The 18,765-nt window shown below is 38.7% G+C and overlaps 1 protein-coding gene across 2 annotated transcripts in view; it reads left to right on the top strand.

Annotated features, from left to right (window-relative positions):
- The window catches only part of Foxp2 (forkhead box P2), a 509,404-nt gene extending 505,415 nt beyond the window's left edge, over positions 1-3,989 (top strand). For both annotated transcript variants that reach the window (XM_050145932.1, XM_050145933.1), the window contains one exon: positions 1-3,989. This exon is cut by the window's left edge and continues 831 nt beyond it. The gene's annotated coding sequence lies outside the window, so the exon portion shown is untranslated.
- Positions 3,990-18,765: the final 14,776 nt, after the last annotated feature.

Raw genomic sequence — 18,765 nt, 5'->3', positions numbered from 1 at the left:
TCCAGTCTGTGCTGTTAGTGTTGAGATGTAAAGTGCAATCCTAAGCTAACATTATCTGTGCAAGCACCATAGAAACATTTGCATATCTGCATAGATCTTACAACTGTACTCTTTACCTCCTTGTGATAAAGCTTTGTCTACCTGCAAACACAGTCAAAGGCTACAGCTGCAAACCAAAGCCAACTCTAACCATGGCCAAGAGCTCCAGGACAGAAGCAGCCACATGCTTTGGTCAGCCTTCTGTAACTTCAATTAGTACAAAGGAACCTTTTCCATGAACTACCTGCTGTTTTCTGATGACCTCTGGGATCTTTTCATTTAGCCCTAAACAAAGAAACAAATATGACAAAAATAAAAAAAAAAACACCACAACTAAAAGAGTTCATTCAGTCACAGAGTAATCTTCTGAGGCCAAAAGTCCATCTAAATGCAATGAAGATTTGCTTTCATTAAAGACAGAGGTGAGGACAAAATCTGCAGTGGAAGTTATGACATGCTAGAAAGCAACAAATGTGGATCACTGACCAAAACAATTGTGTACTTGATGCAAATGCAGATTGCGTATTGTTATATATATATAGTACATTGTGTTTTTGTTTTCTCCATCCAGTCAATTCTTTTTGGTGGTGAGTACATGTTGTTAGAAGTACATGTCTTGTATGGTCTTAATCTCTGTCGTGTACTATTTTTTTATAGTCTTAAGTTATAATAAAAATAAAAAACAAAAAGTAGGAACCAAACATAAAAGGTCTAGTAAAGCCAAAAATTAATTTCCTATTGATTTTAAAGTGATCTAGCTGAGTTTTTACACTGAAAGCAAAGATTATAGCAAGTGTAGCCCATGGTATTTATTTTCAGTCAAACCAAAGTTACATATACTTCTGCCTCTTCTTATATGGGATATAAACACTACCACACTCCCTTCAAAGACTTGCGCAGGCCAAATTGTTGGAATGCTGATTTTCTTGACAACTCTAAACCCCAAAACTATGATAATACGTTATGGTGTAGTTGAAGATAGCATAGCCAGATGTTTGCTTAAAACCTAGAGACTTTACGTGTTGCTTTTCATGTGCTGTGCCAAGTCTTGATAATACTTTTTCCCCCAACCAAGGGACCTCATAACCTGATTATGGTTATTGCTTTACAAACAGTTTTGACAGAAGGTGGCTGCTAGAGCTTAACATATGTCCCGGTTCCGTGTGATGGAGCCGGTTCTTGCAAACTAAGCTCAATGTTTATCCTTTGCTGAAATCAGCAAATAGAGTTAGAGAGATACCCAGTCATCTATCACACCAAATAAAAGGACATAACGGCTTTCAAAAGGGTTTTCCCACTTACCCAAAAGGCTTTCTGAAAGCTTCTACCTCTGCAAAAAAGAAAAAAAAAAAACGAAAAAGGAAAAAAAAAAGAAAAAAGGAAAAAAAAAGGAAAAAAAAGAGATAAAAGTTAGAACAATTATGGCAGATTGCATGAAACATGAGAACGTCACAGTGACTGCTACTTTTCATTCTGTTTGTCTTTGGGTCATGATCAACGAACCGGAAGTTATTGACATGGTATCAAAAGAGAGATTGGTATTCTGAAGGATGTCTAGGATACTGCTGTCAGGATTATCTGAAAGGGAATGAATCCTTCGGGTGCATGTCCAAAAAGCTTTGATGGACTGGAAGGAACTGGGAGAGTTGTACCATCAGGAGGGTGGCCTAAGACTACAATGCTAAAGTATGCATACCTCAGTTTCAAAACTTTTGAAAGGAAGTCTCAGCCACAGAATGCATATACCTGTAGAGTTTTGCATGGGTTTTATATGAATACAATTTTAAAAAATAGCTGCTTGCACATTATACCAGAAAAACCTCCAAAACTGCAATTGCTTTGAAAATAGATTTTAGGTTTTTTGGAGTTTTCTGAAATGCTTGGTCTGTATTTTGATAATTGTGCATATTATGTAAAAATGTTGGTGGACCCATAAATGACCAGACTTTTTCTAAGAAAAATGTTGCTTTAATGCATTTCATGGATTTTTACTCTTCTATCATTGCTTGCTAGTAATAGCAAACCTGCTTTTCTGCATCTGCTTTGCGTAGCTATTGTAAGGCTTTGAACTAATGTATGTATTTATTGCTTGAACTTCTGTGCATACCTTATAAAGCATAATGTCTGACAATTTAAATGGCTCATGTATTCTTGCTTCTACCATAAGCTGATTATGGAGACTATGATCTTTTGTATACAGCAAATTTTAACTGTAGCACAAACATCTGTTTATGTATTGGTGGGATATACCTGTTTTATTTATCTTCTTTGAGGTAAACTAATTTTTGATACTTTTCATTACTGTGTACTATGTTCATACTTTGAATTCTCTGACGTTAGAAGTCATGGTTGAGAATTGTAACACAGCTGTTATTTGTTCTGTATTCATGGCTTTCACTGCTGAATAAAATAAAGGACCAAACCTAGGATTTGAAAGGAAACTGTCTACCTCTAACACCAGGGAGTTATCAGATTCTATTTTACATAGTTTAGTCTACAAAGACACAACTGCTTAAACCTAGTGGGCTTAAGGCTTATATTCTGTGTGGTTGGATTCATGGCACCGTTGTATTGTTTGAAAATCAATTAAAATTTTATGTGACTGTTAAAAGTATTTGGTAGAATTACCACTAGCTGGGTTTTCTTTAGATAAGTCAGATAAAGAGAAATGTCATCAGCATTCTGTGTCTTCAGCGGCTTAACTTCATAAGAATGCATTTCTGTGTGATTAGGGAATCGAAGAACAGCCAGCTAGGAATGGAGCTACAGAAGTACACTTAAAATAACTGCTTCAGGACTTTCATGTCCCTGGGCAAATTCAGTTGCAAAATCTAATAGCCTATTTTGTAAAGTTTTCAAATTGGGCGTTTACGTTTTTGAAAAATTGTAAGACCCCGTATTACTCATGTCAATATGAACACACCCCTGGGCAGTAACTTCACTGACACATTAACTGCTGAAAGAAACACGACTTACTCTTGTTACTTCATTCATTCCGCCAGCAATGAAAGAGGCTTTTTTTTCCTCCATCCAAGAACACTTGACGAATCTTACTTAGCAGAAAAGAAGGTTGTACATTTTCTTATAGAATTAATGTACGAACAGTGTGCCACTACTGCCGGATGTAAAAATGTATATGAAACCATTTCATTCAGTTGCTTACATTTCTGAAATATAAATAAAAAAATCAATTCTTTTTGACCCATTTATAAAACTAGGATTTTATTCTTTCAGAGAGATCATTCTTCCATACTAAAGAAAATCCACAAAGTTGTGTGTCCATGTCCTGCAATTTGTTAAAAAATGAAATTCCAAGAATTTGGGAATCCTAAAGTTGATGACATTCAAATTTAGTCATTAAAGATTTTAGCTGCTTGTCAGATGCACTCCAACGAGAGCTATCCTTGGGTTGAAATTTGCTCCTTGGTAACCTCTGCTGTTTATTTCTGTTTTATTCAAATAGACCTCAGCATTGTAAATGTTAAAACTTAAAACATGAAGAGATGAGTATCCTTAATTTTTTATGATTTTTTTGTTTGATATCCCTCCATACACATACTAATCATGCTCTTAACATAATACTACCGTTATCTAGGGAACGCACAGGAATAGTAGACACAAGTTTTGAGTAGATTTATAGGATGTTGGGGTAAATCCAAGACCATTTTCGAGGAAAAACCCAACAAGAAAAATATGATGTCCTTGTTACTTTCCAGCAAAGTAAAGTTTGGAGAAGTAAAGTGGATAATAAATGTGTTGGGTATATTTTTATTTTATACATAATTTAATGCTGTCTGGTCATCCCAGTGAAAAGGTAAACTTGAGTAAAATGCTGTCCACAAGAAAAAGAATTGTTTTAACGGAAATGCGAATGTGAGATAAATTTTCTTGAACCTTAAATTTCTTTTTTTTTCATATTGATTAGTTGGAAGTAAATGAATATTAACTTTCCCTGTCCAGTGTATTTTGTTAACTGATTAACAATGACATAATAAGGATCACTCGCTGGGACCTTGTATGTTTTAATACAGAGAACATAACTTAGAGATTAAGACTAACAGCATAAGAAAAAAGCAAGACTGATTTGTCAAGCCCTTTGTATTTAGCTCTATAGTCAACTTCATGCCATCCTTTAGTTAAATGCTGCAGAGACGTGTTTTGTGTGGCTAGAGGAAGATCAAATGCTCTTAAACTGTTTGTTACAAGTTACTTTCAAAATTTTAAAAGTTAAAAACAATATTGAATATAACTAAACAGACTCCAGTTACAATGGGAAGTCACATGCAGTGCCAGGAACAGACATAACAGTGCAGCAGCCTTTATTGTGATGAATTAATACTGCTATGTATCTTGTAGAAAATCGTATTTAGACAAATTCCAACACTGGAATGCTAAGGAAGACATCTCAGCTCTATCTTCTTCACACTATTATTCAATTTTTAAACTTTAAAGAAAACTCTTTAGGGATTGTACAAAATGACTTCAAAAGAAAATATAACCGGGGAAAGTAAAGGATGGCTTTCATGGGGACCTAACACAGTCCTTGGTCTAGTCACCAGCAGTCCAGGCAAGGATAAAACATGTGGCACTGGAGAGATGGACAAGCATTGGAAATCAAAGCCAACTTTGGTAGTTTATCTTATGGGAGGATTTCAACTTTATAAGTGACTTGGACTTACTAAGGCAATATACACATGCCCGCACATACATACATAAGAAGACCAAGCAAGACTTTAAGCCAAAGTACATATTTTGATTTGAAACTTTTTTCTGAGCATTCACTCAAGTCTTTGAAAGAAGCATTTCCTTCTCCTCTCTTTAATACTTCCTTTTGCATGTGTGATGTGTGCCTGGATGTGTGGACATTAGCATGTGCATCTCTGGTACAATCAGATGCTAAAGGAGAGTCCAATATTCTGAAACCGGAATCACAGATAGTTGGGAGACACTGTGCAGGTGCTAGGAACTGAACCCATGTCCTCTTAGAGAGCATCCAGTGTTCTTTAACCACTGAGCTATTTCTACAGCCCTTAGTCTATTGCTTAAAATCGAAATGACTCTTATCCCTCAAATCCATGGGTCATTAGTTTCCATAGTTACTGTTAAAAAAAAACTTAAAATGTTTGCACAATGCATTAGTCTTCCCTCTATATATTACATTACAAAAGAGAAGGACTATCAAGATTCACATGCATAAGTGAAGGTGAACAAAAAGGAGATAAAAGTTTCTGCTAGGAACATGTTGTGATTTTCAGGTCCTTATGTTGTTGATGGAGCTGCGGGTTGCATTCCGCCACCCAGCTCCCGTCACCGGCTAGCTTTACCCAAAATAACAACACACAAACTGTATTCTTTTAAACACTGCTTGGCCCATTAGTTTCAACTTCTTAACCCATTTCTAATCATCTATGTAGCACCATGAGGTGCGCTTACCAGGAAGATTCTAGCCTACGTCCATCCTGGGTCGGAGTTCATTGCGTCTGCTTCAAAGAGCAGAGCTATCGCAGGAGAGAGGAGCATGGCGTCTCTGAGCTCACTTCCTCTTACTCCCAGCATTCTGTTCTGTTTACTCCTCCCACCTATATTTTAACCTATCAGGGCCATGCTTAACCAACGAAATCAACAGATTGATATATGACACTCCCACATCATTATGTCACCGTTACAATGCAGAAGACATCATCATCCCTTTGTAAATGGAGTAACTACATCTGCTCAGACAAGTGTTGTTGCCCCCGTATTGATTTTATGCAGTTGCTATTCCTCCTTGGAAATTGTGCTGGGCAGTGCATATGTTTCCATGATAACGCTCAGGGACACCAATAAGAGCCAAAGATTCCTTGCTATCATTCTCTTCTTTCCTGGGACAACAGAGGCTGCCTAGAATCCTGGTGCATGTGACATTGGGAGGAACACCTAATCTGGCCTCCCTACTTTATGCTCCTTCAAATACATGAAAGCATTGTGCAAAATGCACAACAGCATAAAAGTACTATTTTTATTTAAAAAATCAAATGTAATAGAGGGAAAAAACTCTCAGAAGAAAATTATTAAAAAATCATTTCTCATGATATAAAGTTATTAAAATACTATTTTCACATTTTTCCTAAGCTAAAATTTCAAACTATTCAAAAATTAAAAGCCCATAAAAATTTGAATGAACACTGAGCTGAGAGTCTTGAAAACGGAAAAACTATACACCAACACTTAAATATTTCATTTAGTGCCTTCTACCTGAGAACTGTACTTTGTTCAGCTAATCCAGAAGAAAACAAAGGAAAACAGCCTTAATAGAAAGGAGTAAAGTCTGTTTGCAAGAAGCATGAGACACAGTTTTCTTGTGAGAATTTCAAAAGCACATTGGCAATGCAGTGCCTTCACTTATATGCCTGGAGTTTTGATAATAGAAACTACCTCAAACTTAACTGAAGACTAAAGATACTAAAGACTAAGTATTAGAAAATTGAAAGAAATTATTTTCAGGTCAAATTCTTTTTGCCTCATAACTGTGCAGAGCTACATATACTTCATAAAACTTCCAACTAGTTTGGCTGTCATATAACTCAGATGCCTCACCCTCAGCTGCAGTCCCCTTGCTTTCCCTGTTGAAGGTTTATTTGATATTCATTCCGGTATACCATAGTTGTTTGTGCTAGTTCACTTTCCATCCCCCCACCCCCATTCTAGGAATATTCTCATAGCAATCTCCACTACAGAATGGAATTACTTCATTAATATTATCCTCTACAAAAATATAAACCCATTATGGGATAAATGTGTATCAGTAGGTACTATTTTCCTGAAGTAGAACTGGTCAAAGAACCTTAACTATTCTTATTTTCTAAGCAGGAATATATTTGTTACTATAATTGCTATTTTTGGCACTTAGATTATTGGATGACTCAAAGAGCACAAATTTAAGTGACAGTCTCGTTTAGATCATGCATTCAAACAGGCTATATGCACCTTGGAATAAATGGAAGAAGTTAAATGATATATTCAGAGAAATTTCCAAGAAATCTAAATTCCTTTTATCTGTGGGATGGGGAGGAGAAATTACATGCCCAGCAACTCACAAACTATGGCTTAAAGAGTTCATTTTCTCTGACACAGATCTCATAAGCAATTATATTGAATCTGATTGGGGGCTCATAGGTAACAAATTTTTGTTTAATGATTATTGCCAAGTAAATATTAAGACTGATTCTCACTATATAGCTCCGTTTGGGCTGGAACTTGATATGTAGACCAAACTCACAGAGACCCACCTTCCTCATTCTCCTAAATGATGGAATTAAAGGCAAATGTCACCAAATTCAGCCTTCAGTCGTGTTTTTGTTTTCAGGAAAGCTTTAACAGTGCTGAATAATTCAACCTTTTTGTGACTAAGCTATAAGACATTCCACAACTACAAGAGTATGAGACCTTCCTAATCCAGCCTAATGGAAGGAAGATATTAAAGGACAGATAACCATCAAGGTTGGTTGTGGTTCCAGGCAAGCCAGAGATACATAATGAGACCCTGTATCAACAACAACAGAAAGTAGAGAGGTATGAGACTGAATGTGGGAGTTGAGCCAACCTGAACTAGAAAATGGCTGCCATGTCATTTACAACCCTAATTGATTCACAGTGATTGCCTATAGAGGCTCAGTAATGATTGCCAGATTCGAGGCTAGAGTCTTGATTTTTATAAGAAGATATTTCATTGCCCATAGTAACATTTGCCATGAAGATATGCCAGAGATTTTGATATGAAGGCAATGAATCATGTACCTGTATTTGATTTGCTATTGACAATGAGATCAGAGAAATATTTACACTACAAATCCAATAGTGAATACAAACTATGAGTTGGAAATAATTTTGAATTGGGTTATTTGACATTAAAGTAGGCTGAGTAGAGAGTATAATTGATGAATCTACTACATTTTAATGAATTCTTACTAGATATAAAGCCTCAAATGTACATGGTAAATACTTAGGGAGTATCATAACTCATTGTCTTTTTTGAAAGCTGGTATCTATACTTAATAGTAGCACAGAGAAAGCAGTTTCACGAAAGGCTCAAGTTCCCTATTTATACTTCATAGCAGCTTTCTTATTCTCTCACTGGTAAACAAGCTTTGGGATCATTGAAAGATTCATGTTTGTTCCATAGACATAAATTTTTGAGAAAATTTATATCTCAAATTATTAATATAAAATGTTCCAAGCAACTTCTCTTCTTCTTATCCCAAGTACTTCGTATAAGTACTTGGGATAAGAACCTCTGATATCCTCTAGCTCGATAGTCATGTTTACCTGTGTTCTTGGATGAACCCTCTCCTCCCAAATCTCTCTCTTAGCAGTAACCTCCAGGCAGAAACTTCCAGCTATAACCCAGATATGCCCAGACAGAATTCCAGATATCATGGCTCTTAGTTTTCTGAGAGATCACAGTACTCATGGTCATCTGTGACAGTCTCTTTATGTCACCAGTCTCTTGTGCCCTGCCTGAACTGCTTGATGCTTCCCACTCGTGTGTGTGGAAGTTCCCATCACCACTGCTTTCTCTGGGAATGAACTGCCACCATGGAGCTATCAGTCTTGAAAAAAATTTGGCCCTGTCTCATCTGAAGTTTTAAAAATACATTTTAAAATGAGAGAATGAGAAAGAGACAGAGACAAAGAGAGAAAGAGGGAAGAGAGAGAGAGAGAGAGAGAGAGAGAGAGAGAGAGAGAGAGAGAGAGGAGTAGAGGGAGAGAAGGNGAAAGGAGGGAGGGAGGGAGGGAGGGAGGGAGGGAGGGAGGGAGGGAGGGAGGGAGCAATGCAGATTCCTTGGCATACATGTTGAGATCAGAGGACAACTAGTGATGGTTTTCTCCTTCCATCTTGTGGATTCCATGGAGTTAATACAGGTCATCAGAGTTAGTAGAAAGTACATTATCCTCTAAGGAATTTCACTAGTACTGAACTGCACTTTTGACGTGCTGTAGCTTAAAGTTACAAAGTATACTTGAAACCACCCACATTCTCATTGAATTTTCTCATTTGACTCTGAAAAATCACCACAATCTTAAATTTTCCTTTACACTTTATAGCCTGGCTTCTGTTTTTTCAGAGGGTGGACTGGATCTCTTTAGAGAGCATGGAAATTCCTAAGTCTAGCAAAAGCCCTTCAACTGTAATAAATACTGCTGTGACTCTGAGATGATGTCTTTGTCACTTCCCAACTTTATAAAAGGGTGTAACTCACTTCCTGTTTTAGATCATGTTCCAGATGTTGGATGATTCTCCAAAGAAACCTCCACTATTTTTTGGTTCAAAGTCTGAATTATACAAGCCAGTCTCATCATTGGCTCACCCATTGCTAGGCCCTAAGGAATCGTCAAGAAACCAGCAACAAAAGCCACAGTTACATGGCAGAGAAAACTCACTTGAACTCTCTCCCTGTACTGTTCCACAAAAGAGAAACTTCTGATTCCACATTGTAATCAGATTCAGAGTAGACGGTAGGGTTGCTCTCTTCACTTGAACTTTCTTCTTTGGATGCTTCTTCCTTTGGCACGTGGGCTCCTCAACTCAGACAGGAATGTTCACTTGTTAAGCATTAACAAAACTCTGCTTAGATGAAAGATGTTAGAGTAGAAGTTGGATTTCATGATGGTCAAATTATGCTGTTGTTATATTCAGGACACCTCAGACAGCAATTTTATGAGAGTCACAGAAATCTTCATCTTTGTTATGAGGAATTAACTTTCAAATAAATGTTCATACACACAGATACCTATTACACAAAAAAGCAAGGGGAGGAAACCCAAGTATTGATGCACGTCAATGTGCTTCAGTTTAGAGGAAATTCCAATCCTATGAGGTATGGGACTCCTCTCTTGTTAGTTTTTGGAAACACATACTAAATGGGTATGTGAGACATAGCTGGGTCTCTGGAGACTTGGTTTCCAACCTGATGTTTCCTGCGTCAGTGACATTGACTGAAGAAAACTCATTTTCCCTCTATGTATGCTCAGATGTACAAAGAAAAATAATAGAATATTTTAGCAGCTGCCCTTGAAAGTCATTTTCAGCTTTCAACTCATTTGATTCTCTCAAATTTAAATTCAATGACTAAATTCAGTAATCATGATCTAAGAAATTGTTTTTCCAAAGGTAAAAGAAAGCAAATGGGTGCAGCTTTGGAGTGCTGATCAATGTCCAACTTCAATAAATAATGAGTTATTTGTTCTGATTGAGGGGAGCTAGCCTGAAATGAAGAGACTGGATGATTCAGAAATCTTAATCTTCAAACTATTTCACCACTTATTGGATGCAAAGCTAACAACGGTGTGTCACAGAAGCTGCCTAGTCTTTTTGTACCCAAACTGCTCTGAGAAAGTATGGACCTTTGTCTAGTGGGAAAGAGAATGAGATCTGTTTCCAGTAGATTCTGATTCTGTCTGCAGAAGCCTGGGTTCCCTAGCCCTGTAGTGCTATGGTTGGAGTGCTTATAGGTGGCTAGGTGCAGCAACCCCCACAAGTGAGACTTGTCCAAGTGTCTGACCATGCCAATTGAAGCAATAAATAATGGTGAGGAGAAAGAAATTTATTCAGTGGATCCACATTAGGACAAGGAATGAATAAAAGGGGCAGAGACATTGAGTCTATCTTCAGGGACCTACATGAGCTACAGGGAGTACTTGGGTAAGGAGCAAGGAGTAGATAAAATTAAGCAATTTTGATCTATGTGGTCTTATCCATCATTCCTTGATTTCTGTTCTGCAGTGTGGTCTATCTAATGTATATATTGCCCGAGAGGCTGTGTCTAGTTCTTGGAGATGCTTGCTTCGCTCTATGGTGCCTCCTTGCCTTCAGTAGATAATTGAGCCAGATAGTTCCCTCATCTGGCTGGTTATCAGTCTGTCCTGTGGAACTTTGTTCTTCTGGGAATTTAAAGTGACAGCTGTTTAGGACACTGACTTAGCTCTGTCCCTTTAGTCAATGTAAGAGACAGGTAGGTTAAAAAATAAATAAATAAATAAATAAATAAATAAATGGAATTAATGCTTTTAACCAACGCAGTCTTAAAGTGGTTCTGTTCCAGTCTGGGTTTCACAATTGCTGGATTTGGTGGTTACTAGAGCAATTTCCCAGGGCTTCTTAAACAAAGATAACATGGGTCCAGTCACTCATACTTATTTGGTATCAGTGACAAAAAGACTGTGATTTAGTCCCTGGCGGACACGGTAAATAATAAAGGCCAGCACAGAGCCTTGCTCCTAGTGAGCCCACATCCCACTAAGTCTAACAGGGTTATGAGGACAAGGATACTTAGGCAAGCACCTGGCCCACAGGAATTGCTTGAGATGTGTTAGGACCTTTCTTGTTCTATTGTGTGTAGTGGTGGGTGGGGCGGAGTTAACTTTTTTTTTAATGTTCTTAAATACTTCTTTATGCAAAACCTAGTTTTCTTCTTTTTAAAAATGTTTTCTTCTAATTTTGTGATTATAATTACATCATGTTCCCCTTTTCTTTGCTCCCTCCAGACAATCTTCTATTTCTGTCCTTGTTCCCATTTAAATTCAAGCCTCTTTTTTCATTAATTGCTCTTACATACAAATATGTGTATACAAATATATTCATAAATATAACTTAGTCTGTATAATGTTACTTGTATGTATGTTTCAGGATTGAACATTTGATATTTGGTAACCAACTGGTGTCCTATTTGCTGAAGAAGACCTTTTTTTTTTTTTGTTATTGTTACTGTTTTTGTTTGGTTTGGTTTTTCGAGACAGGGTATCTCATTGTATCTCTGTCTGTCCTCGAATTTACTCTATAGACCAGGCTGGCATTTAACTCACAGAGATCCACCTGCCTCCCCTGAGTGCTGGGATTAAAGGTGTATACCACCATCACTAGGCTAAAACCTTACTTTTTAATATCAATAAGTCATTCAATTTCTCTGCTTTTTAAATCCCTTTTCTTTTTTTTATTCTCCATGATTTGGTTGTATTTAATATAAGCAGCCCATGTGTTGACTGTCAACTGAAAAGAAGGTTGTAGATTTACCAATTGTTTAAGAAGGACACAAATATAAAGGAAAAGGAAGTCAGGTTGAATAAAATCTGTTGCCACAGGTAATGGGCATATCCCATTAAACTCTCTGTGGAATTAACTTTCCAAATCTTCATTTAGCTCTTCACGTTTTCAAAGTACCAAGAGCGCAAGGCCACGATAATAGACTAATTTTGTTTTCCTTTGAAATTATGGCCAAAGCAATCCTGATTCAGTTGTAGGCAGTATGGGTTCTTCCGATTGAGGAGCCCCCCCCAAAAAAAAATTAATCAGCTTACCACAGTTTATAATTAATGCATAAATGTCTATCTTTCTCTAATATTGATAACACAGGATGTGTTCTATAAATTCAATGTATACTATTTTCTCAGTATCAGGTAATAGTTTAAGTTAACCACTTAGTAGCCCTACTTCAAAAAGGGACAAAGAGCTTTGGAAACAAAGTAAGCAGGTGTCTTACTTAAAGGAAACAGAATTCTTACTTAACTCAGCTGCACACGTTGGGTGACCAGTGAAATGGCAAGGAAGAATAGTGTGGTAGAGGGGTGGGTGAAAGCAAAGATGGCTGATTGGAAGAGGGAGGAAGGAGTACACTGACCTCTCTGTTCTGGAAGAAATGAGGCCAGCAGAACTGGATCTTTGATCAGCACCGTGTTCATTCGGTCCATTCGGTCTTGCATAATAAAGCTTAGCAGAGACGTGTACAATACTAGAAACATCTGTGCTCACTTTAAATTCATGGTAAAATTCCAGGGCCACTGAGGTGGCTCAGCAGGTAAGCACACCTACTACAGAGCGGACAGCCTGTGCTTACCTCCTGGAACACTCATGGTGGAAACAAAGAATCAACCTGCAAAAGTTGTGACTGAAAAGAAATGTAAACAAACAAGAAAACCCACAGTTCTTACCTCAAAGGGAATAAAAGGTCGTTTGTTCTGGAGCCAGATTTTATTTTTTTCTCGAGACAGGGTTTCTCTGTAGTTTTTGGAGCCTGTTCTGGAACTAGCCCTTGTAGACCACGCTGGCCTCGAACTCACAGCGATCCTCCTTCCTCTGCCTCCCGAGTGCTAGGATTAAAGGCGTGCGCCACAACCACCCGGCCTGGAGCCAGATTTGAGGTTACCTCAGGTGCGAGGTTCCCATGTAGAAACAGTTTCATGGAGTTTTACGGCAACAGAACAAAGGAAGTCATAAATCAAGGAAATTTTAAAATGAACTGGTAGAAACAACAGAGGCAATTACAGTTACTAGTTACTGTAGAACCCGAGCTTCATTTTATGTCTTTTTGTTTTGGATATCCTTCTGTAAATCGGCCCAGAATCTGTGCGAGCCTGTAGAAGGTCTACGAGGATGCACAAGAATATCACAGGCCGGGCACCTGGGGAGACATCCCCAAAGACCCTTCTGTAAGAGTGGATCTCTTTGGTTTCTGTAGACAGACTTTCGGGATGCTTCTAGCATCTCAGTTCTGTAGATAGACAGGTGTGTTCAGTTTTGCCTCCAGGCGCCAGGAGGACTGTTTTGTGTGTTGTTTTGTTTTTGTCTTTTGTGCAACCTGAGATTGATGTGGAGGGACAGACTCAAATCACAGCTTCTTTGACGTTGATACTGGATCACTTACAGGACTTCAGAGATAGGGCCATAAGCATAGAGGTATATTTTCCTTAAAAAAAAAAATGAGACAAACAACCGCTACCTGCATTAAACATTTCATTGAAACGAGGCAGCCATGGCCTGTAGTGCAGAGGCAACCCAGGCAGGTTTACTGTATAAGTGCGGGAACCACGCATGAATGGATGCGTGGCTGGGCTATGCATCCTTGTTACAATGTAGCAAGGCTACCAGGCACAGTAGTAGGAGGCAGATGTGCCCCACCAAGATTTCAAACACTGAACAGAGAATCTGGGGTTAATTGCTATAGCTGGAGAGGTTAACAATCTCCCCCCCCCCCCCATGCTGCATACCACCCTGCTCCCTCCCATGCTAGTGGATGGGTTCCCTTGGCCTGTCCTGGGAGCTGCAGGCCTTGAATTCTGGCCAAACCTGACCAAGGTTTGGCTCTGCCTGTCAAGGACTCTGGCTAGAGGCATTAGGCTGCAGTGGCCACGTTGTGACTTTGTAGCCAGACTTCCCTCCACCAGAGCTGCTCTGGTCATTCAGATCCAGTGGGTTATAAATATCTGTCATCATTTAGAAGGGCTGGTTACAAATTACTATTGGTTAGGGTATGGAAAAAAAACCTGCTGTTAGTCTCAGATGTTTCATGCTGGTGAAGAATTTTATGTAATATATATTTAAGGTTATTTTTTGTTATAGTATATGAATGTTTTTGTTCTTGCTTAAAATATTGTAGTCATGCAATATATTATATACTGCTGAGGGAAACTATAAGAAAGACCTTGGTAAGAGTTTTTATGTTGTCTGAAAAGCGAGAGAGACTTTGGTATGTTGTCTGGAAAGCAAGGGAGAAAGCAGGACACTTGAAAGAATAAAGAGAGGAAAAACAGATTGAAGGTATATAAAAAGTTATAGGAGATCAGAAAGGAATGTGAACTATGTTTGCTGTGGTTTCTCATACCTGCCAATACTGAATATGCTTGTTTTGTTGAAAAGTTTGTCTATGTAAGTTTTCTTGCAATCATAGAGCTAAGACAGAAATGGTTTGGATATTTTTGCTGTCTCTGCCACCCATCACTGCTGTGGCCACATTTCCGGGCCTGACCTCAGAATTTATCTCTGAGCTCTGATTACTGGATTTGGATTAGCAGTAATTCAGATGACTTTTTGGTATAGTTAATGTTAAAACTATTTTATGCTGTTTTTTATTCAATAGCTGGCTCTAGAATTGTGTTATGGCTCTTCTCATAATGTTAGATCCATGTTTATTTAGAAGTTTCCTCTGTCAGTCTGTCCGTCTGAGCCCCTGAGGCAATGACAAGGAGAAGAAAAGAAAGCAGAACAGTCAAAAAATTTGGACTTGGTTTGTGTGAACATTCTGTAGCTTCAGATTTATATGTTTATTTTGTTAGATTTAGTTAAAAATCTGTTCAAATTAAAATAAACTAGTTAAAAGTTAACTAGTAACACTGGGAATTTATAGCTTAAAATCTATGCATGGGTAATTTTAAAGAAAGTGTAAGGCATGATTCTACTTTAAATTTTGGATTGCCACTTTGCTAGAGTTGAAAAAAAAAACTTTTTACAGGGGTAGCCTTGCTCAAGGTTTATTCAGGCTTAAAAATGTATGTTTAGTCTCCTTGTCTTGCTAACTTTGTTGGGATTAAGCTATTTGGATAAACTGAGTCATAAGTTTTTTTTTTTTTTTTGTATTGATATTAAGAGGAACTTCAGTTGAAAAAAATAGTTGTTTTCTAAAGCTCATACTTAAGAGAGATAAAACTACAAAGTCCTTTCCCCAAGATCAGGCATTCGGATTGTTATGGTTTTCTGTCTCTCTAAGAGACAAGGCACGCCCACTCTCTCCCCCATCTGCTGAGGCAGGCTGAACTTCAGCTTCTGGCCTGAGCTTGCTCTTTTTTCCATCTTCCTCTTGGAGAGGCAGCTTCGCTTCTGCCTCTTTCCCCACTTCTCTGCTTCCCCCCTTCTCTGTCTTTTTCTCCTCTCTCTCTCTCTCTCTCTCTCTCTCTCTCTCCCCTTCACCCTTTCCCCTCCACAACCCACTGAATAAATATTCAACCTCACTCTGCAAGTCATGTCTATCAATGTCTCTGTCTCCTGCCTGCCTGCCTGCCTGCCATGTGTCTCCCTGCCTGGGATCAGCCACTGCTAGAGGACCGGTAGCCATCTCTGGCTGCTCCCATAGCCTGCTGCCTGCCGCCATATGGCCCATCACCACTGCTCGGGCCACCACTCTGGGACCAGCAGCTGTCTCTGCCTGGGACTGGCTGCTCCCAGGGCCCGCTGTCTGCTGCCACATGGCCCGCTATCACCATTTGGGACCTACAGCATTTTTGCTGCCTACTGCTGCTGGGGATCTTGCAGCATTTAAAAAAAAATGGATAAAGCTTCCATTCTTTCAGGATGCTTAGAGAAAGTTCTTACTCAATAAAAAGGACATCACCCTCCTTAACTCTGGCAAAAGGGAACTTGTGGTCTTTCCCTAATGTGTGACTATTGTGCCTTAGAACTTGTCAAGGGCAATGCTAGCCCTGGGCTCTGTCCTGTTCCCATTTGCCCTGGGATCTTTTCCTTGACTTTACAGGAGACAGCATTAACAGCTGGATACAAACTTGTTCTGTTTTTACCCTCAGCATGGCTCTTTATTAACTACAATTCAAAATCATTACATTTTTTAAGGCTAAACCTGATATAATGTAAAGTTTTAGTCTTATGAAAGCTGCTAGCTTATTATAGCCTATTAAGAAATATAAGTTAGTAGTGAGTCAACCTTAAAGTACTGATATAATTAATTATTGGGATAAGCCTTATTTATTTCTCTGTATAGGTTTTCAAATTCATACTTAAAACAAGTAAATAGAAACAAAGTTTGTCCAATCAGATATATATGTAGGCTGCACTCATTAATAATGATTTAAAAGCTTATATTAGACAGAGACTCCAAGATTCTAGCCATAACCCAAGGCATCCAAAGAAGATTATGAGACACCATGATGTGTCTACCTAGATTATGAGAATGCTGACCACTGGGCGAGATGCCCATTGTAATACCTGCTGCCAGGACCTGGTCCAGACTGTGGACAAACAGCAGGACCTTGGAGAATTGATTGCATCACTTTTGCCAAGACAAAATAAGGTCAGTCTTTTCAAAGTCCCTCTTCCACAGGGGAAAAAATTCATCTTATGGGCCCGGCTAAGACTGTAAGACTGCTGTTCTAGATACTTCTGCCTCCAATGCTATTGAAAGACCTCCGGAGCGGGGAAACTCTCACTCAAGTCTCAGACTAACAAACACCCCCTCCCCACCAAGGAACTCACGAGAGACCGTATTTTCTGCAATCACATGAGGTTTATTGACAGGACAGGAACCAGTATACTGGGCCTGAGACTCATAACCAAAGCAAGAGTAGAAAGTTCAACTCTGAGTAGCTAGGAGAAGGGGTATTTAAGGGAAAAAACCACAACCCAGTAATCCAAAGGGGGTAGGGAGGGTGCCACTGAAAAATTCTGAAAATACCAGTGATAATCACAAGGGGGTAACTTCCTGTTTCTCAAGATTATTCTCAAGATTATAATCTAACTTTATCTTCAGCTAGTTCCTGAAACAGAGTCACTGAACCGGCTATTCCTAGATTTTTGGCTCTTCTCTTCCTGCTAGATTTTGGGTTCTATTTTTCCTGCTAGAGGGGTCTGAATTTATCACTTTGGAAACCTGGGTATGGCTAATTGTATATGGACTCTGGTCCCTATTATTTTTAATAGATTTGGAAGCTGCTTGGTTTGTGTTCAGGTATAATTTATTTATTCTTCTGGGATCTTTGCTTGATGGCTAGGCCAGTTATAATGTTGTCAGTGTAGCAGCAACAGGTTCCAGATCCTTCCACAAAGCTATAGCCATCTTGTTAGCTCATTTTTATATATATTAGAAAACAAACCTAGCTTTATCTAAAGCTGCTAGTTCTCTTGACAAAAAAAAAAGTTTTAAGATATATAAAGTTCTGAGGATATAAAAACTCTGAGGGTCTAAAAATGATGATGTAAATACAGGTTAAGATATGAAAAATGTTTTTGATTTCTTTCCCCTTCTATGGTATAATTCTGATAAGCTGATAGAGCAATGACTACTTTCTGTTTGGGTCACAAGCTCAAGATTTTAGATTTATTCTGGTTGCCATTTAAACATGAATTTAAAGGTGTTTCTCATCAGTCCAAAGACATCTCTGTAATGATTTCAGCCACATAAGACTCATGCTCCAGGTTCTAGGGGTCATGCAGGTACAGACAAGCCTTCAGACAGAAGTTCCCAATGACCCTGTGGGATGTTAAAGGTCCCTGCACAACTCAGCCAAGCCCTTGCTTGCAAGTGTAGATTACATCATCCACCTATGACAGAGCTAAGCCCTTGCGAGCATGTGTGAGCCCTGTCATCTGCATATGACATAGCCACGTCAACCCCCTGTGCGCATGTGCTAGGCAGCTTTTAAAAAAGCTGGACACACCCTCTTCCTAGCTCTCTCTCTCTCTCTCTCTCTCTCTCTCTCTCTCTCTCTCTCTCTGCACACTGACTTCCCAGGCCTATACACGCCCCCTGTAATAAACTCCTAAGTGAATTTGTTGCTTGTTCCATGTTTCCTTCTCACTCACATCAGATAATTTTAATCTTTGTCCAATCCATACCTGGTTCTCTATACAGCAGAAAAATATACTTTTTTTGTTTGTTTGTTTGTTTGTTTTTTGTTTTCGAGACAGGGTTTCTCTGTGGTTTTGGAGCCTGTCCTGGAACTAGCTCTTGTAGACCAGGCTGGTCTCAACTCACAGAGATCCGCCTGCATCTGCCTCCCGAGTGCTGGGATTAAAGGCGTGCGGCCACCACCGCTGGGCTAATATACATGTTTTTAACCAAAATCTGCACTAGCACTCAGAGGTAGGACTCAGCAGTCTATGCCTGCTGTTTACCGATACCCATTATCTGCTTTTATCTATGATGCGGATTTCAATACAGTCCCAAAAGCTTCACAGGTATTATTTTCTTT

The sequence above is a fragment of the Alexandromys fortis genome, unplaced genomic scaffold (genome assembly GCF_014885135.2).
Source record: "Alexandromys fortis isolate MF-2015 unplaced genomic scaffold, M_Fortis_MF-2015_v1.1 scaffold_34, whole genome shotgun sequence".
In the NCBI taxonomy this organism is placed as follows: domain Eukaryota; kingdom Metazoa; phylum Chordata; class Mammalia; order Rodentia; family Cricetidae; genus Alexandromys; species Alexandromys fortis.
This window is presented reverse-complemented; position numbering and strand designations above follow the sequence as displayed.